At 42.8% G+C, this 17,961-nt stretch overlaps 1 pseudogene; it reads left to right on the top strand.

Annotated features, from left to right (window-relative positions):
• Positions 1-9,099: 9,099 nt before the first annotated feature.
• Positions 9,100-10,129, top strand: LOC125358661 (annotated as a pseudogene).
• The last annotated feature ends 7,832 nt before the right edge of the window (positions 10,130-17,961 follow it).

Here is a 17,961-nt window from a genome sequence, read left to right as displayed (position 1 = left end):
CAGCTCAGCAGTCAACATTCTTGACTTCCAAAGGACAAATTGCTTTGCCCTTGGTTTCTGAAAAGGTTTCTAACAAAGGTATAACTTATAGAAGATGAATAATTTTAGTGTTGTAAGGTGTTTATAATTATTGTTATTGTAGAAGTGATAGAGAGGAGTTAGTTATGTAAGTAATTACTACAATTCATTTTGAACCATGTCTCCCCTTCCCTCACTCTCTCCCAGCTTTTCCCTCTTGTCCCCACCCACAAGTTTTATAGTTCATTTTTCACATAGTGTCCAGTTTCATTTGTTCACCCTTTGTCCCACCTTTTCTGCATTCCCCCTTGCCCTCCCAAAGAAAAATATACTAACAAACAAAAGTAAAGGAAAAGACAACAAAAACAGCAACAACAACAACAAAAAACCTGGAAGTAGAGGTGTAACTTAAATGGTACAAAGCCAGCCTTGAGGGAAAAACAAACAAGAAAGAGCACTAGATCCTAAATTGAAGCCCCAATACCAGCATAAAAAGAAAAAAAAATATGTTCAGGCATTTCAATTCAATGACTTGATGAACATTTGACATTATGGATTATTGGCTTTTGTTTCTACTGTATTTTGAAGAATGTATTAATTTTATGTGTTTTTCTAAGCATTTGAATTTGAATAGGAAGATTGTAAGTTACACAGCAGATTTCCTAGAAGGCTGCAATGTAATGTTTTCTATTTGTTTTTTGAACATGTTTAAAGCTTTAGCAAGGAAATAAAATGCCAGAGATAGATTAAAAGACACATGACATAGTTCTTCCATTGAAGTACATTATATATCTAATACAGTGTTATGGAATGAAGTCTTAGGAGTCATAAATAAATGGCACTGTTAAATTTCTTAATTTACCTAAACTCTGTATACTTTGCCTTCTCAGGAATCATTGTGGATGAATTGATGCCTCTTTTCAAAGACTGAGATAAACACTGGCTTTCAGTAATAACAGTGGTTTGTCAGTCCTAGTCTGCTAAGAGGTTAAATGATTAAGATATGTAAGGTCCTTACTCACCACAATGCCTGATAAGTCTGGTCTGTTATTTCCTGGCAGGCTAGTGATAATGGTAAGGTCCTGCAGATTAGGAAAACCTAGAAGGAAGGACTTTGAGTTCCTCCACAAAGAAGCAATATATGTTTGAGGAGGCAGAGAGGTTTAAGCAGATTTGAAACTCATTACATTTATGCATGTATTACATTGTACCCTGTAAGCTTATAGAATGCCCCCGGCCCAGACGTAAGATCTGCTCTTTGGCAATGTGACTCTGCCCTTGGCTGATGATACCTGAGAGGCAGGCAGAGCACCTCCCACCTTAGTTGCATGAAGGTATAAAGACCCCACTGAGAGAGAGAGCTCCCGCGTCATTTTCCTTTACTCCTCTGTGGGAACTTGGCCTTGCTGGCCCTGCTGGCAATAAACTCTTTTGCTCTACGTGACTTTGTCTATGGTCTGTGGTTTTTCTGGGATAATTTTCCATTCCCACTAATATGTACAGTTTTTTTGTTTCATGAATCAGTCAAAAACTTAAGAAATTTTCAATTTTTTGAAGCCCTCTGATGTTTCAAGTTAAATGAATGAAATGTGGTCCCAGAAACAAAACCCAAACTTTGCATTTGGAGTTGAAGGTCATTAACTACATAGGCCCCATAGTGGCAAAGCTTCTTAACTCTCCAGCGAAAGTGACAAACTTAAATGGGAGACCGCAATGCAGTTGTTTTCTTGAAAGAATTCCAGAGACCAAATACTGGCCTATTCAGGAGTCTAGTGAACAGATAACATGCAGGAAATGAAGGGTAAAGAGACCAGTACAGCACTCACTTTTCTATGTGCTGTTTTATGACAATGTCAGCTCTCTGAGAGAAAAGCAAATGTGGTTTCTGTGTCTTTAAGGCCCAGGCAGCATTGGTAATGGTTAGGTTTCTATAACAACTCAGAATTCATTGTCTGTTGAATGGAAAAGCAACCAAGGAAAGTCCCTAGCAAAGAGAGCTACCTCTTGATAACAATTATCTGCTTTTATATGGTCTAGCTTTGAGTGCCTGAAACTATAAACACCCAGAATCCTTTCCTATTCTGGAATAAAACGGCTACTTTTAAAAGCCCTCAGAAAGAAAGAGAAACAAGTTTCTGAGGGAGTTCAATTTCAAGCCTCCTCAGTGGCCCCTGAATTCTCGCACTTGCTACACATCTCACAAAGCAGCAAGGAAGAGCAAGCAATTCCAAACTGTACTGTAGCAAGTGGATGAGCAAGTGTCCCACACCAAACTTGCTTGGCAAAGGCCTATGACCATAGTAAGTTTAGAAATATGGAGTTGGTCCACATACACTAAGCATTTAAGATTATAATCCCAATAAAATACCCATCAATTTGAATGATATTCAAGTTCACTCATTCAAATTATATTTATTTCGGAAGATACCAGACGAGGACCAGGAAGACCAGTCTTTGGCCTCTATATGCTCCCAAATAGAAGGGAAGCTGCCCAGTATGCATGCCCCACAGGGAACACAGCCTTCAAAGCTGCATCCTGCAGACACACAACTGTAAGGCACAGTAACTTTGTCTACTCCTGAATCGTGGTCCTTGAATGAGCATGGGATTTGTCCAATTAGATCAGAGGCTCTCCTTCTCTGAGAAGTTAGGCAGTGACCAGAGGTAAAGGTATTCGCTTGTAACCAGTCAGAGATGTGGGACCAAGGACCTCCCACTTTACCCTCCTCCAACCACTCAGCCTTCTGGGCCCTGTCTAGGGCCACATTTTATGAGGCTGATATACTAACAACTGGGTGAAAACATCAACTCTAACCTTGTTCTGGCTGTCCCCTCTCCTTATTCCAGAAGAACACGCCAGTCCAGAACCTCCAAGATCAAGCTCTGGATATTCAAATGCCTGCTTAAGCCATGCTTGTAGTCCCAGTTCTCAGGAGGCTGAGCAGGACGACCTTGAGTTCTCAGCCTGCTTGGGCAACATGCGACTTTGTCTCAAAAAAAAAAAACTGCCTAAGTAAAGGAAATGCAAATAAAAACAACCCTGAAATACCACCTCACTCCAGTTAGAATGGCCTATACTCTGAACTCAGCCAACAACAAATGCTGGAGGGGATTCAGGGAAAGAGGAACCCTTCTCCACTGTTGGTGGGAGTGCAAATTAGTACAACCACTTTGGAGAACAGTATGGAGGTTCCTCAAAAAGCTCAATATAGACCTACCCTATGACCCAGCCATACCACTCCTAGGCATCTATCCTGAACAACAGGTCCCAAGATATCAAAAAGACATCTGCACTTCCATGTTTATCACTGCACAATTCACAATAGCCCAAATATGGAAACAACCCAGATGCCCCTCCACAGATGAATGGATCCAAAAAATATGGTACCTATACACAATGGAATACTACATAGCGATTAGAAATGGTGAAATATTGTTATTCGCAGGGAAATGGTCAGAACTTGAACAAATAATGTTGAGTGAGACAAGCCTAGAACACAGAAAACAAAGGGGCATGATCTCCTTGATATATGACTGTTAAGGTGGGGGAAGGAGGAGACAGTAGAGACCAGGTCTGCAAAACCAAAAACTTCTTGTCAGATGGTATTTCCCACAGGTTTGGGTCAGCAACCCTATATTATGTAACTAAAACCAAACAATTACTCAACATATAAAGGTCAAAAATAGACCTCTCAGTGTATCACAAAAGCTCAAAAGCTATGTATGTACGTTCATATAAGACAAGGATAAGCAAACCCTATTGCTGACATTACATTTAAAGTCCTAGGCGAATTTCCTTTGGCGTAGGCCATGTGGCTACTGTATATGTTTTTGGTTCACTGTGTATTGTATATATGTCTACCTGATCTAGGGAAAGGAAAGAAAAACAGGGTGTAAGATATCACAAGAAATATACACACTGCCCTACTATGTAACTGTACCCCTTTTGCACAACAACTTGTCAAAAAGTTGTTTAATTAATAAATTATTTTTTAAAAAAAAGAAGGGATTCTGAAAGCACAGATTCCTTGTTTTCAACTCTGAGATTTTACTGATGTGATGCTAATGGCTATGGTCCACAAACCATTTGGAGCATCTTTGCCAAAAGGCACTGATTTACATCCAAGGGTGGCTTTGTGCTCTCATTCCTCCAAGGAACGTTCTTTGAGATGTTCCTGAAGGTCTTCCTTTTTTTATTTTTTATTTTCAAGGTTATGTACAGAGGGGTTACAGTTACATAGGTACGGTAGTGAGTACATTTCTTGTCAAAATTGTTATATCCTCCCTCATTTTTCTCCCACCTTCCCTTCTTCCCAATTCCCCCGCTCTCTTGAGTTTTACAGTTAATTTACAACATATTGTCTTGTAAGTATTGCTGTTGCATTGCATTTCCTTTTACCGTTTGTCTCACCATTTTGATGTTCTCCGTCCCTTGCCTAATTCAGACAAACATATATACAACACCCTGGGTATTAAAATCAAATACAGTGAAACCAGGGGCTAAACCACAGGGAAGATAAACAAAAGAAACAAAAAATAATTTCACGTAGTACGTTAAAAATAACAGCAATGATAAACCTCTTGTTTCCATAAGGTGCTTTCTTTTGTCACACTTGGAATGGAGACAGTACCTAGCATCTTGTAAATAGCAACCAGAGACACTGCCTTGCATCTAACATAGGATAGACCCACAACAAGTATTATCCAGCCCTAAATGGCAGTTCCACCCAGAAAAATGTTTCTCAAATATCATAAGGTATCAAGACCTGGAGGATTTATTCATGTTTTATTTATTGTCAGGCTAAATCCCTAGAAGATTTGTTAGGTGGGTCACAATGTGGAACATTCCTACTGAGTAAAGGACATACTATTGGCCCAAGAATCACATTTGACCAATAACTGTGGTGGGACAGAACCTCCAAAAGGCAAGGACTGTGTCTCTTTGTTCATTCTTCTTTCACAATGATCAAACATGGCAGAGTACAATCACTTATATTTCTAATGTGTTTTTTTAATACCAATGATGCCTCAATAGTGATTCCAATACCAAAGAACTCAGGATGATCCACAGGACTTAAGAGTTAAATGGGGGGAAGGATCTGCTGTTTTGGAAACAAATTTGAGGTTTCTTCTATCCCTGTTGACCCTTTAGCTCATCTACTGCCAAGAAGAGAAATCTGTTTGTGAGTTCCCATTTTTGCCAATAAGTAAGCACCTAACATTTTTCTTGGGATAGATGGATGCTCACATTACATACCCACAATGAGATATATCACATGCAAACCCCCACATTTGACATTTATTTACTCTCACATAATCCTCATTTTCCAAAAGTATGGGTAGAGGATTAATTCCCATCCCCAGGCTCTTCTCTATCTCAGCTCTTCAGTCTGATGTCTAAGTGAGGTCCCAGCATTTCACACAACTGGGAATTGGTATGTCTTAGATGTACATGTGTTTCTATAACCACAGATCTGGCTCTTGTTCTCAGCCAGACATTAACTTCCAGGTGCTGCCAATTACCTTTCTTTACATCATTTTCTGGGGCAATATTAAAGTCAGTTCCTTTTATCCTATGCCTAAGGCCAGCAATAAGACACTTGATCTCCATAATTCAAACATGTCTGCTATCTTAGATTCAATTGCCCTGTTTAAGAAAGTGTTTAATGAAGAACTGGTGAATGACAAATTTAATGGCTAAAGTGAAGATACTCCATCTTACAAATCTCTTTTTACTCTTGTGCAGTCATCAGCTAATATTATTGATTTGCATTTACTGACTGGATCTCTATTGTTTTCAGATGTTAGAATCCTCTTCCTGTGCCTACAGATGGTAAGTTTTAGTGTTAAGTTTGCTGTCCTGAAAACAACTGATTTCTTCAAAAATGGAAAAAGCTGAGGCACCCATGATAGCTTCAAGCACCCAACACATTTCAGAAATCTAGACAGAGCACCTCAATAATTGGTATCTATCTATCTATTGATCTATCTATCTATCTATCTTCTATCATCTATCTTTATTTTTATTTTCCTTCTGGGACTTGAACTCAAAGAAGGCCTGGGTAGTGTTCCTTACCTTTTGCACTCAAGCCTTAGTGTTCTATCACTTCAACCACAGCTGAACAGAGAGGGAGAAAGGGGGGAAAAGGGAGAGAGAGCTTAGGTTTTACAAAGAAATGATGGGGGGTGAGAAAATATGCAGAGTTAAAATAGTCTCAAGTCACAGGTGTTGCGAGCTAGTCAAAGGCAGAATCAGAGGGTCCGACAATCTAGTGTGTAAAGATGCGTCAGGTGAGTCTTATAAATCACTGATGATTGGCAGGTGGTCTTCTCCTTCTTGAGTTAAGAGATGGCTGCAAAGAGATGGCTGTTTTGCTCAAGGCACATAGATACAAAACAGAGGAGTCTGTGATGCCTACCTATCCTTCATCCTGCTCCTAGTTAACTGATGAGCCCAAGTAAGGAGTCAATGTTGTTGTTGTTGTTGTTGTTGGGGGGGCGCAAATTTTAAGCACTTCTTGTACCAACGCTATCTAGATTAGCTCCTCGGCTTTCCTCACAATTTTATTTTACAAATGAACAACAACATAAAAAAAAACTGATAAAGCCCCAGGACTGGCCAAAAAAAAAAAAAAACTGATACTCAGATATCAACAAATAGGGTATTGATAAATAAGTAAACCATTCGTCTATTCCTTGAAAATCTTATTAAATAAAACAGCTTTCAAAAGGAGCAACCAGAGCCAAGATGGCCTATTAGAAATGATTGCAACACGGAGAAATGAGCACCTCTGCAAGGTGATAACTGAGAGGGCACAGTGAAGTTTGATATTGGACAGACAGACAACAGACTTGGAGAGCCTCAGAGAATCTAGTTATGGAACCAAAAGAGGAGAAACAGCACAGAGGCCTAGCCCGCGTGGCATAGCAGAGACAGAATGAGGCTAACAGGAAGGAAGAGATAGAGTGGGCAAAACTGGCACAGGACAGATACAGAACAGGCTGTCTGACCTTTGGCTTCTCTGTTCGCTGCATTGCCCGCTGGAGCTTGTGCATTCCTCAAATGTGTAAGAAAGCCATCTTGAGTTCACTGGGCCCAGACTGCTGCTTTGGGGAACATACTTCCATTTTCCTTTCCTGAAGACTCACAGCATGCATTGCTGCGGTGTCCTCGCCAGAGTCCACCTCCTGGCCCAGTGGAACGAATGCCACTGAAGCGAGCAGACTGAACGTGGAGCAGACTTGAAGGAGCAGGGCTCACTTCCTCTCTTAAGACTGAGGGCCAGCAGCCGATGAGGTGGAGCAGGAGCAAGTGGCTGGGTGCAGGGCCTGCACCCCAGAAACGGCAGACGCAGTGGGACACATGGGCCCAGAGGCGTTCTCCACCCAGCTCAGGTGGCTGGCGGCCCTAGTGCTTGAGGCCCAGGTGGAGCTTGGTGCTAATTGGGCCTGCAGGTCCATCCAGCTAATCTGCCCAGGGAAAACAGGAGACCTAATTTTGGTTCTGTGCCACCTTGCGCTAGGAAGTAGGAAATAAAAAGCTTTCCAACCAGCTAGATCCGAAGAACCTCTATCCCTCAGACTTTGCTGTGTACCAAGAAGACCCAGCAGCAAGTGCAGACTGGCCAGGTGCTGGTGACTCATGCCTGTAATCCTAGATACTCACGAGGCTGCGATTTGAGGATTGTGGTTCAAAGCCAGCCTGGAAAGTCTGTGAGACTCTTGTCTCAAATTAACTACCAAAAGCCAGAAGTGGAGCTGTGGAACAAATGGTAGAGTGCTAACCTTGAGCAAAAGAAGCTCAGGGACAGCACCCAAGCCCTGAGTTCAAGCTCCAGGACTGGCACCAAAAAGAAAAGTACAGACTGGCAGTAGTGAACAAGTGCACTCTTGCCCCACACCCACATAGTGGAGAAAATACATTGTTAAAAAGACTTGTACTTGGGGCTGGGAATATGGTCTAGTGGTAAGAGTGCTTGTCTTGTATACATGAAGCCCTGGGTTCAATTCCTCAGCACCACATATATAGAAAACGGCCAGAAATGGCACTGTGGCTCAAGTGGTAGAGTGCTAGCCTTGAGCAAAGAGAAGCCAGGGACAGTGCTCAGGCCCTGAGTCCAAGGCCCAGGACTAGCCAAAAAAAAAAAAAAAAAGACATATTTGCTGTCTGGTTCCTATATATATATTTCCCCCTTTCATTTTTCTTTTGGGGAAAGGTTATATGTTTGTTTTCTCAGAATCAAATGCAGTTGTTGTTCTTTGGGCTTGGGAGACAAGATCCCACTATGTAACCCAGGCTTGACCTCAAACTCACAATCATCCATTCTCAGCCTCCTGAGTGCTAATATTAGAAGCATGTTCTATGATTTGGGGGGGGGGAAGGGGGGCAGTTCTGGGGCTTGAACTCAGGGCCTGAGCACTGTCCCTAGCTGCTGCTTTTTTTTTTTTTTTTTTTGCTCAAGAATAGCACTCTACCCCTTGAGCCACAGTGCCACTTCCTGCTTTTTCTGTTTATGTGGTGCTGAGGAATCGAACCCAGGGCTTCATTCATGCTAGGCAAGCACTCTACCACTAAGCCACATTCCCAGCCCCTGTATGCTTTTGAGAGGTTTTGTTGCTGCTGGTGGTGCTGCTGTTCTTCCTCCCCTTCTGATAGATTCTATTCATCTCTACTTTTAATTACAGCCATCATGTTCCACTTTTCTTCTACATTCTCCCTACTTACTTGACTAATCTGTTTGTTGCTTTCCATTTCTTGTCATTTTTTTTAGTCTTTCAAAAAAATTGATTTATATTATTTCTAGCCCCCCTCTTCCTGTTGTAATTGCTAAGCATTGTGGATACGTAGTTGGTACTTGGTCTTCACTTCACTTCCGTATCGTTTGTTGGTATTTATTGTAGTTACTGTTTGTTTCCCACCTTTCTGTTCTGAGCTAGGGATCAAGTACAACACCTTGAATTGTATAGATACTTTGTCACTAAGCTATATTCCCAGTGTAGCTAACAGCACATCTTGCACAATCCATCTTCACATAAACTTCAGCAAATTCTTTAACTCAAAAAAGAGATGAGTTGGGAGCGATGGCGACCGGGCAGGGCGGGTGGCTTGGGCCGGCGTTTGGGTTGAGGTTGCTGTTGGTGACTGTGCTTCATTCAAGCGGTGTCTGCTTTGGGGGCAGAGTTCTCATCAGAGGCATCTAGAGAGTTGGGCTTCTCTAGCAACTTACTCTGCAGCTCTTGTGATCTACTTGGACAATTCAGCCTACTTCAGCGGGCTCCTGATTGCAGAGGGTGCTGTAAGGAAGAAGCACAATTTGAAACCAAAAAGCTTTATGCAGGAGCTATTCCTGAAGTTTGTGGATGAAAATTGGGGAAGTTCCCTCAAGTCCAAGCTTTTGTCAGAAGTGATAAGCACAAACTGTTCCGAGGACTACAAAACAAGTATGCTCGTGGTTCAGATCCTGTACTAAAGCTTTTGGATGACAACGGGAACATTGCTGAAGAGCTAAGCATCCTCAAATGAAACACGGATAGTGTGGAAGAATTTCTCAGTGAAAAATTGGAGCGCATATAAACCTTGCTTAAATTTTATCTTATCGTTTTGTTGCCTTTATCAAATGAAATATTACAGCACATAGAAAATTGTTTTGCATACTTCCATTGATCAGCCTTTCACTGTGAGGCATTAAACATCTAGTAAGAAATTGAGGTGGCAGCAAAGCCCATAATATGTAAGAGTGAGCAAGCTTCACAAAACCTACTTTTTCTAAATTTCGGTCTATTTGCATTTGTTGATACCTCTAATGAAGTGCTTTGTGTAACAGGCCTGTGGTTAAATGCAAATGGTAGTTTGATAGTTGGTCAAGTTTTATGAACAACAGATTTCTAAATGAGGAAGAGGTAATGGAGATGACTATGCCTATTGTGCTATGTGTTCTTTCAAAAATGACAGAAAACTATAGAGCAAGTAAGATAAACTGAACCTCAACAAATTACCTTCTCAGAACCTCTGGTGTTTTGTGTTCCACAACTTTCTTTTTAGTAGAAATATTATTTAGATTGTAATGAGTGTCCTTGAGAATAACTTTGTAGCTTCACTATTGTGAAAACAGCGTGGAGATCTACAGTTAAGAATGGGTCATACACAAAGATTTGCATCTATGAAGATTACACAGAAAACCTTTCTTAAGGATTTGTGCAGATCAGATATTTGGCAAATTTTTGTGCTTTACAGTCTTAGAGAAAATGTTCATTTAAAAGATGATCACTTGTAATACCAAAATATAAATAAAAACATTCAAAAGTCAAAGTTAAAAAAAAGAGATAGGAAAAATAAAAATAAATTTTAAAAAGCAAACAGCCAGTGACCTGGATCCACATAGGCACAGCCAGGAGGCCTTGAAGAACCATTCCCAGTTATTCAAGCTTACAGCAACAGCAGAGAGAAACAACCAAGACTGGATTCTGTGCCCTTGAAGGGACAAGCTATAGGTTTCTTCCATAGCCCTTTCAGACCACACATTGTGGACAGAGGAATAGAGTGTATGCCCTAATATATTATCATCAACAATACTGCCAACCAAAATGACCATATCCGGTAAAACAAGCATAAACTAAAGGAACTTAAGCCAGCAGCAGAAACCTTAGAAGAGGGAGCTAAACACACCACAAGAACATAGGAAGAAATAAATCCCTCTAGAATAGAGAAATAAATTAGAATTGAAAAATAATCAAGTATTAGAAAAACAACAAAATGATGGGGATCAATTTATATCGTTCAATTATAACCCTGAATATAAACGGTCTTAATTCTTCAGTTAAAAGAAACAGACTAGCAAAGAAAATAATACAATAATTATACATATATATATACACAATTACTGCAAATATATGTGCACTGAGCATCAGCACATACAAGTTCATAAAATATATACTATTAGACATAAAGTGTAAGACAGGTATCTCTACACATGGGTGACTGTTGGGGTTCTGGACCCCCTTTCTCCCCCCACGGGGAGAATGGTAACCACAAACTCTATGAAAGAGCACCCAGCCTGGCCCTCCGCCAGCGGAAGGCCAAAGGCGTGCTCACATGGGCAAACGCTAAGTAGAGGACGGGTTGCTGAAGCTTCCCCTCCCCCCAGTTCCCCCCACATGTTACCGAGGGCGGAGGCGAAAGGAAGGCATCAGGGACACGCTGCGGTGGTGGAATGCGTCTCAAAGACTTTAATATGGAAGGGCACTTATATAGAAGTGATGGCGGGAAAGAAAGGGGGCTGGCCAAAGGGTCAGTCATAGGCTAGGGGTCACGTTCATCAAGTGACATCACGAAACTTCCCTTTGTGGGAGGGACAACCCCATCATGGTGGCACACACACGTGTTCACCTCCCAAGGGGTAGAGGTCAAAAGGTGGGAGGGGCTTCTATTGTCCCAAGGCTGGTGGAAGGGCAGTCTTTCCCAGGCCATAATAATCCCCAACATCTCCCCCTTTTGTTTTTTCAATAAGCAGGGGATGCTGCAAACACATGGCATGTGTGGGCATAAGGCAAATGCTGACATAAGATCTGTGGGGCCCCTTCCACAAAACTGGGGTGAGGGGTAGGTAAGGGTCCATCCATCTGGCTATGTCCAGAAGTCAGAATCCTCAGCTGGTTTCTGCCAAGTGCAGGAAGGTGCAGACAGCAGCCCTCTTTTGTTGGTGAGGTAGAAGCTGAAACTCTGGCATTCCCGGCAGTTCACAGTAGCTGATAACTCAAACATAAGTGATTAGTAAAACATTCTTTTATATAAACATTGAAGCCAAGGTGTTAAACCTTTGCATTTACCCTTTTAAACATTTCTATCATAAAACATTGGGGTTGAGTGTCAATACCCTCAGCTTCTATTTTCTTTCCAACGGGACTCCCCAAGTCTAGCAGCAGGGGGAGAGGAAAGGAGAAGCACGGTGCAAAATTCCTTTGGTTTCTTTGTGTGACGCTGTAGGCAGTATTGCCACAGCAAAACATTGAGCCATGAGATGCTCAAGAAGGAATCTAGAAAGCAAACAAGGAAAGGAAGCTTGGTTGCTTCCTACCGTAGGCAGTCCTACTTTCCATGAGCCATGAGATGCTCAAGAAGGAATCTAGAAAGCAGACAAGGAAAGGAAGCTTGGTTGCCTCCTACCGTAGGCAGTCCTACTTTCCATATTTTCATGGGAGAGCAGAAGTCCAACATGGTCCTCCTTTTCCTGGAGAAAACAAGAAAACATTTCTCCAGAGTGGGTGCTCTGGGTTTAATTTTCCAATCTGGAACAACACATATACTGTACTCCATCCCACACTGATTCGGGATGATTTAAATTTTCTGGATAATTAACATAAGCATAACTAATCCTTAATTAATCCTAGGGAATCCTTAATTAATCCTGGGGAATACCTCCCCCTTTTGTTTTTTAAAATTATGACACCGGCGGCCACCAGGCAGGGAGTATGGATGGAGGTCTTCTGTAGCTACTTCCTGCTGTCAAGGGGGCGACGTAAATCAAGGGCCCCTGGTCAGCCTGGCAGTCCGGTGTAGCTGGCAAAAAGTCCCCATCATTACCATGAGTATGGTCACTAGGGCCAGAGAGCGCTATGGTTTTCTCCAGCCCCCCCTGAGTCTTTGGGCATACCCAGAAATTTCCAAGGCTGGTGCCTCCAGGGTTCAGGCCTGTGTTAGGGTGACGACTGTGAACGGCAAATTCCCCATTGGTGATCTCAGCAAGAGATGTTATTCTGTCAAAAGACACTTGTGAAAAGGTCAGGCAAAGTATCGACAAGTTCTCAGAGCTGGTTGGCATGAATGGCATAGAACACACCCTGGGCATAAGCCAGGAACAGTTCCCTTTTTGGAGCATAAACCCAATTGTAAAGTGAACGAGTAAGGAGAAACGACTGAAAGAAGTGGTTAATGATAGAAAACTGGTTTGGCATAGCCAGTCAGAGGCAAAATAAATAAATATATATATACACCTATATACAACTGGCAAAAAAGAAGAAAATGGACAGGAATTATCTCTCTCGATTTCCCGGCTCTGATCCATTTTGAAAGGGTGAAACAAGGCAGCTCCCTTTAGGATAATATGGCACCATTCTCCTCTCACTCCACTCCACCTTTCCGTCTCCTGGACTGGCTAAGTCCCAGGAATTTTAACGTTTGTGGCTGGAATTGCATTTTCCCATCCGCGTTTGAACTCGGGGCCTGAGCACTGTCCATGAGCACTTTCGCTCAAGGCTAGTGCTCTACCACTTGAGTCATGGTGCTGCTTCAGCCTTTTGCTCGCTCTCTGTGGTTGAGCTCTCAATCTGGCTCTTTGCTGTTTAACTGGGAGGTGGGATTTTGGAGAAATTTTTCCTTTTGCCCGGGCTGGCTTTGAACTATCCAGGGAGTCATAGTCCTACAAGCCCTTTTTATTCCCAATTGAGCAACAAGGAAAAAACACAGAGATAATCCATTTGTAACCCGTTGAGAACTGACCAAAAACTGCTTGTGAAGGTTTGGCTATAACACTTAGAAAACATGAGATTTACATGCCATCAACTTGAATCACGCCATTGAATCCCACTGGCAGGTGAAAGAGAACACAGATAAATGACAACCAAGGGCAAAGGGTTAAAGCATTGTGGAATCCTCAGTTTTGGAAGTGGCTGCGTCCCTCATCCCCATTTGGCAAGTTCCATGCCATGCGATGGGGAACTCGAGGCAAAGCTGTAGTGGCTTCTCTTGTTCACATCTTGCTCTGGGTTGCCTGCAAAATTTCTATATAGATTGGTTAGGGTGTTCAAAATTTTTTCAGCACTTCTGGCTCTGGTATATCGATGCCCTTCTGGTTTAAGCAGGGTGAAAAGACTTTCTTAATCACAAAATTCAAAGACTTTCTTAATCACAAAATTTTACCTGGCCAGCTGTGACCACTAACATAACTATGGTGATTTAACCTGGAGTAACTGTTAGGATGGAACTATTTACATCCTACTCAAGGCTCATAAATCATTCGAGCAGCTTCCAATGGGAGAGAGAGCAAAGAATCATTAGTAGTGAAACAAGGCAGTTCGGGAACAGACTGTGGTGGCATCTTCCTATATCCAGCAGCCGTCCATGCGGCTAGCACATCTGTCCACCTGTATCCTATAAAGCAGTATATTAATCCTGGGTCAGGAAAATTGAGGTTAATAGTCACATTTGTATGAAGCAATCTCAATTTCTTGATCTTGAGAGTTTATGAGAACACAGGAGAGAATATGGGAAGGTAAAATCTTAATTTATGCCAAAGAGTTGTTAAGGCTACATGCACACTTAACTTTTAACACACTGAGTATAAAATAACATGCTGATTTCATACCATTGTGCTTTTACTACATGTTGCATATTTGAACCTTATGGAAACACACTGAATATAAAATAACATACTGGTGAACTTTTACCACATGTTGCATATTTGAACCTTATGGAAATTTTTATAGGCACCTTTATCTCCATCGAACACCGGGATGGAAACCTATTGTTATGCCTTTAAATCTTACCAACAACCACACGCGTGCGCGCGCACACACACACACACACACACAAATACCTGAGCGCTCTTTAAAATTGCTTTGATTGGCCATTTAAATTTTCTGGAATTCCAGCGGCAAATGATATTAATTTGCCCATAATAGAACCACGTGGTTGAATAAAAAACAAAAGGGAAACCTGTTAATTACACACTCCCAACATGACAATTTTTAAATCACAGTGGACAAGCAAACCCTTTTATCCATCTAGAAAAACTCCAGTTGATTTTATATCTTTGAACTGGTAAACATGGAAGTTCAATCAAATTACCTATTGCTGTATCAAAACTCTTTGTTTTCCTTTTAATATTCCATTTTAGTTTATAATTTGAGGCTTTCCTGTCTCCAACCCCGTCTGCAGCTGACACAGAGAGAAAAGTGCAGGCAAGCACAGCGGGGTGCTTGCCTCTCTCACCTGCAGAGAGATCGGCCAGCCCAGGCGAGCCTGGCACGCCCCTCACCTGGGGGGAATGGGTGGGGCCCCGCCTCCAATATGGCGCGCCCCATTATGCTCCACGTGTGTGTTAAGTCAGAGAAATCAGGATTCAACCAACTCACCCGAATTTCTGAGCTTAACGACCATCGGCGGGCATAAAGCAGTTTGCCGGGCTGCAGCCGCCGCTGCTGCCCGCGCACCCCAGCGGGACACCGTCCCATGGTCTAAACTGCACGCCACGCCTTTTTTTTTTTTTTTTTTTTTTTTTTTTTTTTTTTTTTCCATCCGCGGGCTGGGGCCGCACTGGCTCCAGCCCAGCCATTGTAAATACAAGTCTGGCCAAAGCAGCAGCCATCCCCAACGCTCTGCCGCCGCCATGCCACAGCTTCCCACATGGCGGAACCGCGCTTCCGCCACGCCGTGCTCGGCCGCCGAAATGTTACCGCAAAAGACGCCTGGTGCCACGCGGGCCCCAGCGCACGCAGCTCGCGAACCCGGGCCGCGCAGAGCCCAGTGTACTCAGCTCAGCCCGCGCAAGCCAAACCGCTCCGGCGCTCGGCCACCCACTGCTTCTCAAGCGCCACTGCGGGTGCCGGGACCGCCGTCTGGCCCGGGGCGCACAGAGCAGAACTAACCGACCCCAGCCCGGGGTCGCATTCCTCTTGCTCCGGCCCCACTGCTCCACTGACATGCTTCCGCGGGAAGCGCGCCCCGCTCCCTCCGCCGCCCGGCGCCAAATCGCCACGGCGGGGCAACTCTCTGGCGCCGCGTCCCGCGAGCCTGTCTTGTCTCCATGCTTCTGCCCCATCTGGATGGGCAGGACCCTCCTCTAAAACCCTACTTAGCAAAATCTGTGGGGATACTGTACCCCGAACTTCTCGGCCGTACAATTCGGTCCCCGTTCGGGCGCCATTTATGTTGGGGTTCTGGACCCCCTTTCTCCCCCCACGGGGAGAATGGTAACCACAAACTCTATGAAAGAGCACCCAGCCTGGCCCTCCGCCAGCGGAAGGCCAAAGGCGTGCTCACATGGGCAAACGCTAAGTAGAGGACGGGTTGCTGAAGCTTCCCCTCCCCCCAGTTCCCCCCACATGTTACCGAGGGCGGAGGCGAAAGGAAGGCATCAGGGACACGCTGCGGTGGTGGAATGCGTCTCAAAGACTTTAATATGGAAGGGCACTTATATAGAAGTGATGGCGGGAAAGAAAGGGGGCTGGCCAAAGGGTCAGTCATAGGCTAGGGGTCACGTTCATCAAGTGACATCACGAAACTTCCCTTTGTGGGAGGGACAACCCCATCATGGTGGCACACACACGTGTTCACCTCCCAAGGGGTAGAGGTCAAAAGGTGGGAGGGGCTTCTATTGTCCCAAGGCTGGTGGAAGGGCAGTCTTTCCCAGGCCATAATAATCCCCAACAGGTGACTTAAATACCACAAATAGGCAGGCCATCTAACCCCCAGATGAAACAAATAGAGTTAAAATACATGATGTGTAAAATGAACTTAATACACATCTATAGAATATTCCAATAACTGCAAAATGCACACTGTTGAGCAGTTCATGAAACATTCTCCAAAGGAGAGATCATATTATAGGCCACAAAGTCTTAACAAACACAAAAGCAATTTAACTAATTTATTGCATCCTATGATATTCCAATGAGCTGAATTAGAAATCAACAGCAAGAGTAAACACAGAAACCATACACACACACACACACACACACACACACACACGATTATATTTTAGAATGATTAGTGGGCTATTGAATAAGGAGGGGATTTTTTAAATTATAAGAAAATGAAAACAGAAACACAACATACAGGGCTGGATGTGTGGCTCAAATAGTATAGAGTACTTGCCTGTCAAGTTCCAGGCCATGAGTTTAAACCCCAGTAAAAAACAGATAATAGAACACACACACACACACACACACACACACACACACACACACACACACACACACACCAAACCTGTGGGATACGGGATACAATTAAAGCATTTAGGGAAGGAAACTCTACAGCTAGAAATTTCTAAATTGAAAACACTTAGAAGCCATGGAGCTCACTGGACACAGAAGAAAGTGAACTATACAACCTGTGGGTGGAGATGGGAGGGAGGGAATGGGAGAGAGTGAGGGAACAGAAGACACTCATTACCTGACTCATGTAATTGTAATCCGTCTGTATATCACCTTTAAAATAACAGTAAATTACTTATTTTTAAAATTTAGAGATCTACTGATGCCTGTAAATGACTATCTTAGAAAAATAAGACCTAAAATCAGTAGACAGAAATAACAAAGTTTGAGGCAGGAATTAAGTGAAATGGAGACCATAAAAGAAAAATAAAACTATAAAAGAACAATACAAATAACAGAAAAGTTGGTTCTTTCAAAATATAAACATGACTGATTAGCCAAACTTAGAGAAGACCCCCAAATTAATAAAATTAGAGGGAAAAGGGGGGAATAGCAGAACACATACCATTGGGACTCAAAGGATCAATCACTAGAATATATTTTGCAAACTTACAAGGAAGCTGGAATACCTAGAAATGGGTAAATATCTAGACAGATGACCTAGAAAACTTGAACCAAGAGGCGATAAATAACCCAAACAGGCACAGGGGCAGGGTTGCTAAAGTAGCATAGCATTTGCATAGTACATGCAAGACCCTGATTTCAATCCCCAATACCATAAAAAATAAACAACCTACATGGATCATGAGTAATGAGACTGAAATACTAAGTCTCCCAACAAAGAAAAGCACAGATCCAGATGGATTCCCTGCTGAATTCCACCAGACCATTAAAAAAGAACTAACCTCAATAATCCTCTATTCCATTAAACAAGAATGAGAATGTGGCTTAATGGTAGGGTAAGCATGCATGAAGCCCTGGGTTTGATTCCTCAGTACCACATACAAAGAAAAA

This window comes from Perognathus longimembris, chromosome 10 (genome assembly GCF_023159225.1).
Source record: "Perognathus longimembris pacificus isolate PPM17 chromosome 10, ASM2315922v1, whole genome shotgun sequence".
Lineage (NCBI taxonomy): Eukaryota > Metazoa > Chordata > Mammalia > Rodentia > Heteromyidae > Perognathus > Perognathus longimembris.
This window is presented reverse-complemented; position numbering and strand designations above follow the sequence as displayed.